This window comes from Alexandromys fortis, unplaced genomic scaffold (assembly GCF_014885135.2).
Source record: "Alexandromys fortis isolate MF-2015 unplaced genomic scaffold, M_Fortis_MF-2015_v1.1 scaffold_6, whole genome shotgun sequence".
Classification (NCBI taxonomy): Eukaryota; Metazoa; Chordata; class Mammalia; order Rodentia; family Cricetidae; genus Alexandromys; species Alexandromys fortis.
Window position 1 is genome coordinate 10161399 of NW_026067902.1, and position 13995 is coordinate 10175393.

The 13995-nt window shown below is 45.1% G+C and overlaps 1 protein-coding gene across 1 annotated transcript in view; it reads right to left on the bottom strand.

Annotated features, from left to right (window-relative positions):
- Polr1b (RNA polymerase I subunit B) overlaps nt 1-13995 on the bottom strand; it is a 99917-nt gene that overhangs the window by 32725 nt on the left and 53197 nt on the right. The gene's annotated exons all lie outside the window — the stretch shown is intronic.

The following is a 13995-nucleotide window of genomic DNA, read 5'->3' on the forward strand; positions in this document are numbered from 1 at the left end:
CTAACGTAGGTCAGAACAAAGGCTCTGTGTAGAGAGTACTGTTCCCGCTTCATCCACTTATCCTTTCCATCCTTTCTCTGCCATGCCCTGCAGGTAGCTAATCTCATTAGTCTCCGCTTTCTTTGTCTTCTTTCTATTTCTGTTCCTTTTTCCTTGAACAAATAGGTACACGCCGCTTACTTCTTCCCCCAGGAGGTATTCTTGAGGTAATTTCTTCAAGATTAGTTTTTCAGGACTGCCTCGCCACCTCCACCTCTACCTCCGCTACTACCTCGGCCACCTTCTGTGTCTGCTGGCTGGGAGGAGCTGGACAAGCAAGAGCCCATGACAAAGGGATTTGTTACGTGTTAATCCTCGCTGGAGTTAGTCATAGCAACAAGGAAATGACATTCTTCCCAGGGCTCTATTCCAGATACAGGCCTGAGACCTAGAGGTGTAGCCCTGTGAGCTGTCGTGTAGCTGTAGCACAATCCCAGCTACTCCGAAGGGGGCTGAGGCTAAGGAAACATCCACAGCCGAGCGCTGGCCTGCTCATTCTCCTGGAGGGTGACACAATGCCAAAACACGCTGACTTCTGAAAAGCCACTCCTAAGATCTCTGCCAGCACATGCAGCATCCATGAGACCTGCACACGCGGCAGGAGAACCATGCTCTGTGCCTGTGCTGGCTAGTTTTATGTCAACTTGACACAGGCTGAAGTCATCGGAGAAGAGGAAACCTCAATTAAGAAAATGCTTCCGTAAATTCAGGCTGTAGGCAAGTCTGTCGGGGCATTTTCTTTATCGGTGATTGACACAGGAGGGTCCAACCTGTTGTAGTGATGCCATCCCTGGGCTGGTGGTCCTGGGTTCTCTAAGAAAGCAGTCTGCGTCAGGCAGTGGTGGAGTATGCTTTTAATCCCAGCACTCTGGAGGCAGAGGTAGCTGGATCTCTGTGAGTTTGATGCCAACTTAGTCTACAAGAGCTAGTTCTAGGCCTGCTACACAGAGAAACCCTGTCTTGAAAAAAACAAAAAGAAAAAAAAAAAAGCAGTCTGAATAAGCCATGAGGAGCAAGCCAGTAAGCAGCACCCCTCCATGACCTCTGCATCAGCTCTGCCCCCAGGTTCCTGCCCTGCATGAGTTCCTGCCCTGCATGAGTTCCTGCCTTCACTGCTTTTGATGATGAACTGTTCTATAGAACTGTGAGTGAAATAAGCCTTGTCCTCCCCAAGTTGCTTTTGGTCATGGTGTTTCATCACAGTAGTAGAAACCCTAATTAAGAGTGGAAAAACCTCTACCCGTTTTCCTTATGAGCTTTGAGGATTGAAGATGGGCAATCCTCTGGATCCTTACAGTCCCATTTCAAGGAGTGTATAACATGTCTAGGGACGCTAATTTAAGTTACAGGGAGTTAGCCAAAGGAGTGGAGTGCCACTGACGGAGGTGTTGGTTGGAAAAAGCAGGAGCGGGGAAGATTCTTGCCTTGAAGTCAAGCTGTCCACAGTGGGTTCGGAGCCTATGACTCACCAAGGAAAAGGAGTGTCCTGTGTCCTAGGGGAGGCTGCTTTCTCCAAACAAGAGTTCTTTGGCCAAGGAAGGAAATGAGGCAATCTAAGATTAATCAGTGGCCGCTAGTCAGACAGATCTAGAAGTCCAAGCCATGCCCAGCTACTTCTGCTGAATATTCATTCACCCTTTACCCCAAGGAACCAGGACTTGAACATGCCAGGCTCTAGTGAGAGAGAATGGAGCCCTTCTTGGGTAAGTGGCTCCTTTCTCTGGGCTTTAACTTTTCTCTTCTATTAAGTAAGGAGATAATTGGTAACCAGTGATGCAACTCAGTCATGGCTTCCTTCCTTCCTTCCTTCCTTCTTTCCTTCCTTCCTTCCTTTCTTCCTTCCTTCCTTCCTTCCTTTCTTCCTTCCTTCCTTTCCTTCCTTCCTTCCTTTTTCTTCCTTCTTTCTTTAATCAAAAATTGTTGATACAAGATATTTTGTTCATATACTTTTCCTCTCCAACTCCTCCAAAATCTTCCTCAATTTTTAAAAGTAATTTTATAGGTTTGTTTGTTTGTTTTGCCTGTATATATGTGTATCTATGTCTCTTGTGTGTGCCTAATGTCCCAGAAGGCCAAAAGAGTCCATCAGATCCCCTGGGACTGGAGTTACAGATGGTTGTGGGTTGTGAGCTGCCATGTGGGTGCTGGGAGTCATATCTGGGTCCCCTGGAAGTGCAGCCAGTGCTCTTAATCACTGATCCATCTCTCCAGCTACCACCACCACCACCACCACCAGCCGTATTTCTTGTCATTCAGGCAATAGTAGGATTGAGATGTTTTTTTTTTTTTTTTTTTTTTTTTTTTTTTTTGGTTTTTCGAGACAGGATTTCTCTGTGGTTTTGGAGCCTGTCCTGGAACTAGCTATTGTAGACCAGGCTGGTGAGATGTTTCTTCACAAGCCTCACCGCCCTCATGTAACAGAGCTGCCTCTATCTCTATCTTACTCTAAGACAGCTTCACAATGTAGGCCCCCACCTGCCCTTTGAAGTTACTTGAAATGCCAGTTTGTAGACTTCGAGCAACAAAGCCCCTCCCACCTCTGAGGCTCTGGGAGTCTATGCCTTAGAGAAGCGGATTCTGAACTGTGAATGGAAACAGTGAGTACCCTGCATTGGGATGAGAGACCCATGAGCCTTCAGTCCAGGATCCTAGATGGGGGACTGTGGCAGGGTGCCAGTGCCGGGCATCTGCCAGGCTTCGGGAGAACTCAAAACAACCTCCTTGTGCATCCTGTTTCTCTGGAGCTGCTGCCAGCAAGTGGGCACCGTGCCCAAGCTTCAGTGGGCAGTGAGGGGGCTAGGTGCCCATCTGCCCTGTTGCCTAAACCAGTGGCCAGGGAAGATGGTGCCTAAGCTCAGACTGCCCTCTGCTGGGGAGTTGTAAAATGAGGCGCAGATGGAGCCCTTCTGCTTTCCTGCCACCTCCCAAGGAAGACTTGGACCTCTCCTTGTAGTTGGTATCCATGGTGGGGCCTCAGATCCAGGCCCACAGGCTGCATGACAGGATGCTGAGTCAGAGTCTCCCCCAAGCCCGCCTCAGGTGTCACATCATTAGTCAACAGTTGATTTTTTTTTAATTAGGCCTGTTTTTCTTCTCACTTTCTACGCTGGTTAGCTTGAACTTGACCATTGCTTTAGTTGTTTGGCAATAGGGAAACCCAGTTGAGAAAAATGCCTCCGTCCAGGTTGATGTGAACGGGGGGGGGGGGGGGGGGGGGGGGNGGGGGGGGGGGGGGGGGGGGGGGGGGGGGGGGGGGGGGGGGGGGGGGGGGGGGGGGGGGGACGGTGCTACCCCTGGGTAGAAGGTCTTGAGCTGTATCAGAAGGTAGGATGAACAGGCATGAGAAGCAAGCCAGCGAGCAGCCATCCTCCGTGGCCTCTGCTTCAGTTCCTGTCTCTAGGCACCTGCCCTGATGTCCCTCAGTGATAGAGTGTGACCTGAGAGCTGTAAGAGAAAATTAACTGTTTCTCCCCGAGTTGATTTTGGTCATGCTGTTCATTACAGCAATAGAAATCCCAAGGCATGAACTTTCCTAATCAGTAGTGAGCGCAGTCGTTAATCTTCTTTGTCAGATTGCATAAATTTAGACTTACCATGGAATCACACACCCCTGGCTGTGTCTCTGAGGACGTCTCCAGAAAAGTTGAACTGGGTGGCTAAGAGCACTGACTGCTCTACCAGAGGTCTTGAGTTCAATTCCCAGCAACCCATGGTGGCTCACAGCCATCTATAATGAGATCTGGCATCCTCTTCTGGCGTGCGGGCACACATGGAAGGAATGCTGTACACATAATAAATAAATCTTTAAAAATTAAACAGAGAAAAGAAATAAAACAAGATGCATAAATCCCATAACATAAGAGACACATAAAACCCAAGACAACATAACTCCTCCAGAAATTACTATTCCTATAGCAATGGTATTTAGCAAGAATGAATTAGATGAGATCCCAGACAGAGAATTCAATGTTATAAGTATATTCAAAGAAATCAAAGAACGTAAACTTTTGCCTGAGAACACAAATAGCTGAATGAGATAAGGAAGTGATGTGGGATGGAAGAGAGATTCAACAGAGAAATAGAAACACTGAGAAAAATCCAACCTGAAATACTAGAAATAGAGAACACGTGAAATCCAATTTAAAAACTCTGGGGACGTCTCACCAGAAGAACCAATTAAGGAGAGAACAGAGTACTGGAGCCCTTCAGCATGGTAAATGAACTGGAACAATCAAATAAGGACAATGATAAGCTAATAAGAAGTGAGTGAGAATTCCAAGTCACCTTCAGTACCATGAAAAAAACAAGTCTACTGATGACCAGGGTAGCAGAAGGAAAAGAGCGTATTCCCAAAGGCATAAAAAACATTTTAAAAAGAGAATCATTACAGAAGCTGGAGAGAGGGAGAGGGAGAGGGAGAGAGAGAGAGAGAGAGAGAGAGAGAGAGATGGCTGGCTCTGTGGTTAACAGCATGTATTAATCTTGCAAAAGACCAGGGTTCGGGTCCCAGCACCCACATGAGGACTCAAAAGCATCTATAACTAATTCCAGGGAATCCAATGGCCTATTTTGAATTCTGTGGTCTTCTGCACACGTGATGTGGTACACACACATATATTACATAAATAAATAACTTTTAAAAAATAACAAAAATATCCTAGAGTTGGTAAAGGAGGTGCAATCCAAACATAGGGGCATTTGAGACGCCAAACAGAGAAGGCCAAAAAAGAATTACCATCTCATATTGTAATTTTAATTAAAACACTAAATATACAGAACAAAGAAACCATATTGAAAGTAGCAAGATAGAAACACCAAGTCAAATATAAAAGAAGACCCATTAAAATAGTAGCAGATTTGTTAATACCTTAAAAGCCACGATGGCCTGAACAGGTATTTCAAGATACAGTTTTGAAAAACAAAAATTGCCAGCATGGACTATTATACCCAGCAAAACTAGCTATTTGGTATAGTTGAAGGAGAAATAAAAACTTTCCATGATAAAAATAGGCCAAGGAATTTACTTAGCACTACAGAAATACTTGAATGATCCCTTTGAACTGAAAAGAAATATTCATCATGAGATCACAGGAAAAAAAAATAAATCACACCAGAATAATAAAGTAAGAGAGAAAGAGGGGGAAAAACCACTACTACAGTGGTTAAAAAGAAAATGGCCTTCAAAGGGAGTGGGACTATTAGGAGGCGTGGCCTTGTGGAGTAGGTGTGTTCTTGTAGGAAGTGTATCACTGTGGAGGCTGGCTTGGAGGTCTTATATATGCTCAAGATACCACCCAGTGTCCCAGACTACTTCCTGTTGCCTGCATATTACCATGCAGCAGCTCCTTCTCCAGCACCATGTCACCCTGCACACTGCTATGCTCCCCACCATGATGATAATGGACTAAACTTCTGAAACTTTAGCCACCACTTCAGCTAAATGCTTTCCTTTATAAGAGTTGCCATGGTTGAGGCTGGAGAGATGGCTCTGTGGTTAAAAGCATTAGCTGCTCTTCCAGGGGTCCTGAGTTCAATTCCTAGCAACCACATGGTGGCTCACAACCATCTGTAATGAGATCTAGTGCCCTCTTCTGCTGTGTATGAAGACAAAACATTCATGTACAGAAAATATGTAAACAAATCTTAAAAAAAAAGACTTGCCATGGTTATTGGTTATGGAGTCTCTTCATAATAATAGCAACCCTAACTAAGACAACTACCAAATAAACAAAATGAAGAGAGTCCATACACACTTTTCAATAATAAGATTACTAATGGTCTCAATTTCTCAATACAGGAGGCCCCTCACCACAGAAGACAGCTACAACCTTAGCATGGAATCATGGGGGAACTGTTGTAAACAAATAAACCTAGAAACAAGCAGATGACACTGTTCTAATAGCTACAAAATAGACTTCATACTGAAACAATGAGAAGACACAAAAGTCACTTTATGCTGAAGAAGGGAATGACCTATCAGGGGGACATTACAACTGCTAAGCAGAAGTGCTCCGAACACAGGTGTGCCCAGTCTCCTGAAGTAGATACCATTAATAAAGCTGATGCTAACACAAAGAAGTGATTCTGTGAAAAATGTAAACAAAATGTAGTATCTTTTCTATCAAAAGTTTAATGGCCAAAACTCCATTAAAATGTGTGTGTTTTTTTTTTAAAGATTTTATTTATTACATATACAATACAGTGTTCTGCCTCCATGTCAGAAGAGGGCACCAGATCTCATTGTAGATGGTTGTGAGCCACCATGTGGTTGCTGGGAATTGAACTCAGGACCTCAGGAAGAACAGTCAGTGTCCTTAACCTCTGAGCCATCTCTCCAGCCCTAAAATGTGTTTTAAAGAATTAACATGCCAGAAACACAAATTCCTTCAGGGACAATGCTTCTTAGAACCCAAAGATGTTCTCAAGGTAGCACTTTCTGCTTGGAATTGCATTCTGCTTGTTGGCTGCTTGTTGCTTTAAAGCAGACAAATTCAGGAATGTGAGCCCAAGCTCAGACCTCTCAGAGTGAGGGACAGGGCCCCTATGCTTGACTTGGCTATGTACCCCTCGAAAGAAAGAAATCTTTTTGCCTTGCTACAATGCTTTGGATTGTGAGATCACTTTCTTGAGACCCAAGACCTATTTCTTACAACTTCAAAATTCCATGGAACTTTCTTCAAAATACATCATATATTTGCATTCACAGCAAGTCTTTTATTATTATTATTATTGATTTTATTGAGCTCTACATTTTTCTCTGCTTTCCTCCCTGCCTCTCCCCTCCCCGTGGTAAAATGCTCCCAATTTACTCAGGAGATCTTGTCTTTTTCTACATTCCACATAGATTAGATCCATGTATAATCTCTCTTAGGGTCCTCATTGTTATCTAGGTTCTCTGGGATTGTGATTTGTAGGCTGGTTTTCTTTGCTTTATGTCTAAAAGCCATATGAGTGATTACATGTGATAATTGTCTTTCTGGGTCTGGGTTATCTCACTCAATATGATGTTTTCTAGCTCCATCCATTTGCCTGCAAATAAGACAAAATTTGGGAGTAACTAAAAGTATATAATTACAAATTATTAAGTAATGAAAACTATTTTATTTCTTTTTTTTTTCATTGAGTCAAAATACCTGACAGGATCACTTTAGAGGAAGAAAGGTTTATTTCCTCTGTTCAATGGGGGACGGGACATGGTGGCTGGGGCTCCTTCTGTGGTGGTCCAAACTTGTGTTGTTCTCTGTTCTGTTTTGTTTTGCTTTATTTTTCTCCATATACCAGAAAGCAAAGAGATAAAATCAGAAAGGTGAAGGAGGCTATGACCCTCAATGCCCACTGCAGCAACACACTTCCTCCAGCTAGACTCCAACTCCTAAAGGTTCCTCAGCCTCTCAGAACAGTGCCCCCATCTGGGGATCAAGTGAACACACACATGAGCCTCGGGGGGACATTTTATGTTCAAACCATCACTAAGGGTAGTAGGTGTCTTTCCTCCCTACCCTTTCCAGATTTGCACCTAGAGGTACGGACGGCCCTTGGGCTGCATTCCATACAAGTTAGAACAGCCTGGAAATGTGTGCTCTTACAGCGTCAGCATGAACGACAATTAGAATAATATATTTGGTTCCAACTTGCAGATAAGCAAACAAGCTCTCACCTACAGGATCTTTAATGCCTGTGTGTGGCTCATTTTACTGGAAATTGCATTTTAGATAATGGGTTTCTCTGAGGCTAATCCCAGGAGTATCTGTGATCCAGAGGAGAGACTTAGGAGGCATGGGGCAAGATAAGACTTGGCCAGAGACCACCTTGCAGTGAGTCACATGGCTGTCTTTGTACTCTAGAAAACACAGGTCATGATAAGGAACAAGGGCACCAGTGCTAGCAACTGTGGGGCTTGTATTTCTCTCCTCCCAATCGACCCCTCCCTGTGTCTTTCCCCAGGGCAAACACCCACAGAAAAGGGGAGTGTTTTTCTCCGAATCCCATTTATTTGGAAATCGGTTGCATAAGTAGAAGTTCAAACACAGGAAGATGTATGGGTTTTAAGTTCCCCTCAGATTGGAAGGTTTACTGGGGAAGGGTAACAGCATTCTACACATGCCCCTCTGGCTCGTTTCAGTCATCCCAGCTAGAGCTGAACGCTCCCGCCTATTGTTCCGGATGTCCTGTTTGAAGGCCCTTAGCCATCCATACAGAGGGGCTACCAAACACTGTCTCTATGGCTCCACTGTGCTTGATCACAAGTCATTATTGTGCTTTATGTCCTATTTTTTGAGGCACATTAGTTCCTGCCAGAGCCAACTTTCTAATGACGACAGCATGGACTGACATCTCTGACGTTAGTTAGGGTACACAGTGTACCTGTCCCATCTCTTAGAACATTCCGCCAGGACCAGGACAGTTATTTTGTGAGCTGTTGGAGGACCGACTGCTAGTGATTCATCGTGAATCCTTCCCAGCAATGGCTTTGGCCCATAGGGAAGAGTCTTATCCAGAGTTGTATGGGGATACACAGCCTGTCCTGAATGTGTGAGGTCCTCCTTTTACCATCAGAAATGCTGATTAGCAATGGGATACACATGTATCCAGTGACCCACCCCACACTCAAAGCAATGCTATGTGGTATGGGTGGAGTAGTACAGTGTGTGTGTGTGTGTGTGTGTGTGTGTGTGTGTGTGTGTGTGTGTGATGTCACATGGATAAAAGAGCAAGCAGAGGCAGGCATGCTTAAGAACACTGTCCAGAAGACTGTAAGAAACGCCTCCTTCTCAGCCCAGTTAACTCTAACGAGCCTTTTAAGGCTCAAGGACCAGTGGCTACCTACTCTGTGGAATGAAGTCACCAAGAAGGGTTGTTGCACAAAGGGTCATTTCCAGATCTCAGAGGAAATGTGCTCGCTCCTCCAGCTTCAAGGACTTTCCACAGAACTCCTGCTCAGCAGACAGCCCTGAAAAACTGTGCTATTTTCTCTGAATGATTCCTCCAAAACTCACCTGTCACGTTTTTATTGATCCCTGGACAGCAGCCAGTAGGTGTTTTGTTGATCCGTGGGTAGCAGCCAGTAGGTCCTTTGCCTGGCGACAAGACAAGGAGCTACTCAAGTGGTGGAGAACATTGTGGTGTTCAAGTTCACAAAAGCTATACTCTCTGCTTGTCACTAGTGTGGATGTCCTTAAAATTAAACACGAGTGGAACTAAGCGCCTGTTCAGACCTCTGCCGTCTGGGTAAAAGCAACAGGATCCACCCTCTTGAATGATACAGAACTGAGGTCCAAAGCGAGTCCTCATCATTCCAGCACAGGAAGCTACAGAGACTGCGTGTGGCAGCTCACACCTTCAATCCCAGCACCCGGGAGACAGAGGCAGGTGGATCCCTGTGTGAGTTCCAGGCCAGCCAGGGCTATATAGTGAGACCCTGTCTTAATAAACAAAACAGGAAGAGGAGGAAGAAGAGAATGGAAGAAACCTATAACGCTTGGCGACTGTGCCTGTCAGTGGCGTGCCCAAAGAACACTGTGTGTGTGTAAATCAGAAAGAGCAGATTCTGTCTGGTCCTGGGAAGCAGATTGGACGATCTTTCCTATGCTCCTCTGCAGAGTCTGCCGAGACATCATCACTGTAGCAGGCATGACTCCAGACACGACAGGGCACATCCATCCGTGAGCCACCCTGCTGCGGGACTCACAGAGTTTTCCCATACTCACATGGATGTGTGAGTTCACATAGTCTGTATTCACAACGGATATGCTCCCTGTACACTTCCAAATCAAACAACAGTGCTGTATGTGGACAAGAGGGCCCAGCAGCACGCTCCACCCTGACAATCCTGGGGCATCGTGGGCCACTTATGTGGGAGATGCCCTTGAAAGAGGGAATGGATGCTTAAAAGAGAAAAATTTTAAAAGATGTACAGACAATCAAACCTCAAATTCTCAATACACCTTTTAGGTAAGATTGGATGCAGGGACTGTTCACAAAAGGAAATTCGGGCTCAGTATTGTAAATATGGTCAAAACCCATGGCTGTGGAAGCCATGGGTCCCTAGGGAAAACCTACAGCTGTTGTTTGCTAAATGGTCATTGTCAAACTGTTTCCAAGTATTTATTTTACTGCCATAGACTTGGGCTGAGAAGCTTCTTATTGAAGAGGGTAGCAGATAACACAGAGACTAATAACTTCAAAATGCTAAGAATAACTGAATATCCAGCTGTAGATCAAACATCTGCATCATCGCCCCCTCAAGGCTCTTCTCCACGTGACCACAGTGAGTAAACCCCTTTCCCTACTTTTTTCGTTTTCTTGCTTTGATTGTCCAGTTGAGAACAGGTGGTCAAGCCTGGCTTTTTAGGACTAGGAAAGCGCAGGCTCAGACTCCAACACCTCCAACTGCTTGCTACATCCCGACTCACAGCATACTGACAACTGGGGAGCCACTCGGTTGCAGCGAGGCGTGGGTACCGTGCATCACACGTCTTTGTCATCCGGTCCTTCTTTGGTTCTTGTCACCCTGAGTGGACATCCACGACTATGTAAGACTTATCTGCCTTTGTGAAAACAAGGGCTCAGCATCTCTCTCCTGGCCAAATGCGTCATCCGAGCATTTGGTAGCTGTCATACTGCTGTCTGGACACTTACAAGATTCTGGATTTGATAAGGAGAGAAATGGGAAAAATTATATTTCAAAGGAACTGTGGGACATGGGCAATGTTCCCAGTCAGCTCTGAAGCTTCTGGGGCCCATCCTTCTCAGGTTGCTATCAAGTGAACCAGAAAAAGAGCATTCATGGGCATAGAACACTGCTGTGCTGTACAGGGTTAACAATGGCGAGGACCTGGAGGTGATGCCACACTTAATGACTCCTAGAAGCCTGGAGAAGGCAGTGGCCCATATTCGTGACACAGAAGTACCAGGACTGTCATAGATGGATCAAGACACTGCCATGGACAGAAATCCCTCAAGGGGATAGTGGTCCATAGGAGCACCTGGGGAGCATTCTATTTACCCAAGCGATAAAGAACCAATGCTCGGGCTGGAGAGATGGCTTAGAGGTTAAGAACACTGACTGCTCTTCCAGAGGTCCTGGGTTCAATTCCCAGCAACCACGTGGTGGCTCACAACCATCTGTAATGAGATCTGGTGCCCTCTTCATGTCCAGCAAGCATACAGACAGACAGAACACTGTATACATAATAAAAAAAATAAATTTAAAAAAAAAAGAAAGAACCAAGCTCCCTGCTAGGGAACCCCACCCCTAATGCAAGTGCTGACAGAATGTTCTGACGCAGAGGCCACAGGACAGCACTCTCTTGACAGAACCTAGGCAGGCAAGGTGATCATCATAGGTAACAGCAAGAGACACGTGGCATCAGACAGAGCAGTCCGTCCCCACACAGAATCACAGCTGCTAACAGAAGAGAATATTCCTAGGGACAAACTGTGGCCCGACTTTACAGCTGGAGGAAACCAGCAAGGATGATAAAGGTTTATGGCAGTCACCACCAAGGAAAACGTCTCACCCTTGCCTGCTCTGTAGGCCTGAGTCAGTGCTCTTTGCCTTACAGGAAGGTAAGATCTCATAAAGAGAGATCCCGGGGCACTGCGGCAAGCATGCGCGGTCACCGTTTCCCTTTATCCCTTTTCAGAAGGCCTTGCAGTCAAATATTCAATAATTATACCCTGAGGGATAGAAAATAGTGAGAGCCTTCCAGCACTATTGGGCGCAGAGTCCAATTAACCTTGGAAATCAGAGATTCAAGCATTATCATTATAGGGGTCAGATAATAACTGGGGTCCTGGGCAGGAAAGACCCATAATGAGTCCAGTGTGCGCGTAGATCCACCAGATGGATGGCCGTTGCACTAACCTATGAATGTGTAATGGGATGGCTCTGTTTGACAGTTAGAGCACGGCCCCTGGCATGTAGGGGAGTAACCACAGTGAAAAACATCACCCAGAAATCTCAGAAATGGCTTCCTCTTCTGGCTGGAACGATGGATAAAAGGGAATGCCACCCCAACAAAGGAGAGACTGCCCAGAAGGAGGTAACTTTCAATGACAGGCCCCACTCAGCTGTGTGTGTCTGTAGCCTAGCAGACACTGTCTTGCCGAAGACAGTAAACTGTCGCAAACACAGCAGGAACCCTGGGCGCATCTGATTTGCCCGATGAAGTAGCCATGTGTTTTCCTTAAAGCAGACTAACAGAGTATGCACACGCTATCAGGCAAACTACACGTCTGCATCTCTTCAGGAAGCAGAAAGGACACAGTGACAACCATCAGAGTCACAATTGCGGCTTTGCCCCCCCTTATAACTGTGAGGCTCCAGTCAAAGACGACGAGGCTTAGCGAGGAATTAAGACCTCTGAAAGCACCATCATAAAATTTATCTAATTACTAATAGATCCAATAAGACAATACACAGAAAGAATTTTCAAAAAGGTTGATATTGTTAGAAAACTAAAAACTATTGTTATTATAATTTATTATTGTTAGGATTAAAGTAAACACATCAGATATTATAACTGGATGAGTTCTGTGTAGACAGTTCAATCTGATTCATTGTTATAAGCCTAATTATCTTTTTCCAAAAGCAAAAAACTATATTATAGTCTGACGTTTCTAGTGGGATTTGAAATAAACACTAGAAAAGTTAAAAAAAAAAAAAAAGACCCCTGGAAGCAAGCTTGGGTTAGTTGGTTTTTTTCTTGTTTGCTTGCTTTTCTTCCTTTTAATCTTGTGTCGTAAACCCTGTCTCGAAAAATCCAAAAAACCAAAATCTTGTGTCGTGAGCAACAAACAGAGGAATGAGCATCAGTGAGCCCATGTTCAAGGAACTGGAGTCATAGGTGGCATAGCAAACTGGGGATCCTTTCCAGAACATACGCTCTGGGGGTCGTCAGGACGAACTGAGATAGGGCATCCTGAAAGAGAGGAAAGTGGGAACTTTTGTTCCCCCAAACTCGCTGCCATTAGTGCCCTGTATTTCAGAAGAAATTAGGAAACAGAAGTTGAGAAAGGAGATGGATTCATGTGACACTTCAAGCAAATTTCTCCCTATCTTCACTGCATCGGTGTTAGACACTTTTTTGTTTTAAAGATAAAGCAAGCCGAGCATGGCAGCACATGCCTTTAACATGTCTTTAGTCCCAGCACTTGGAAGGCAGAGACAGGTAGATAGAGCTCTGAGAGTTCAAAGCCAACTTGGGTTACATCGTGAGTTCCAGGACAGCCAGAGTTACAGTCAGACCCTGTCTCCAAAAAAAAAAAAAAAAAAAAAAAAGAAGAAGAAAAAAGAAAGAAAGAAAGAAAGAAAGAAAGAAAGAAAGAAAGAAAGAAAGAAAACAAAGGGCAAAGACATCCATATGTTCCTTTACCTGTGAGCTGAGCTGTCAGAACTGTATGAAATCCCTCCCCGCAAGGCAGATTCTCCCTCTGGCCAGGGCTTTGGCTTTTCCTTCTCCAGCACTAGACTTCTAGGAAAATGTAATTCTTCAGGGTCCATTGCTTTAGGGCCCCTGATTTAATTCCACAACTTCTCTTCCAAGACTCAACCCTCTCTCTGTCAGGAGAATGTTAAACACAAAGAAAAACGAGAAATGGGCAGGGCAGCTGAACTTAAGAAGATTCAAGTTCAGTTCCAGAAACCACACTGGCCACCTCACCTCTGCCAGTAACTCCAGCTCCAGGGGCTCTGACAGGGTGTCCTGGCTACCGTGGGCACTGTACTCCCACGCACCCATGCACTCATAATTTAAAGAAGGGAAAAAGAGAAAAAGACAGCCATTTAAGAAGGAAAAGCGTAGCCGGGCGATGGTGGCGCACGCCTTTAATCCCAGCACTCGGGAGGCAGAGGCAGGTGGATCTCTGTGAGTTCGAGACCAGCCTGGTCTACAGAGCTAGTTCCAGGACAGGATCCAAAGCCACAGAGAAACCCTGTCTCGAAAAACCAAAAAA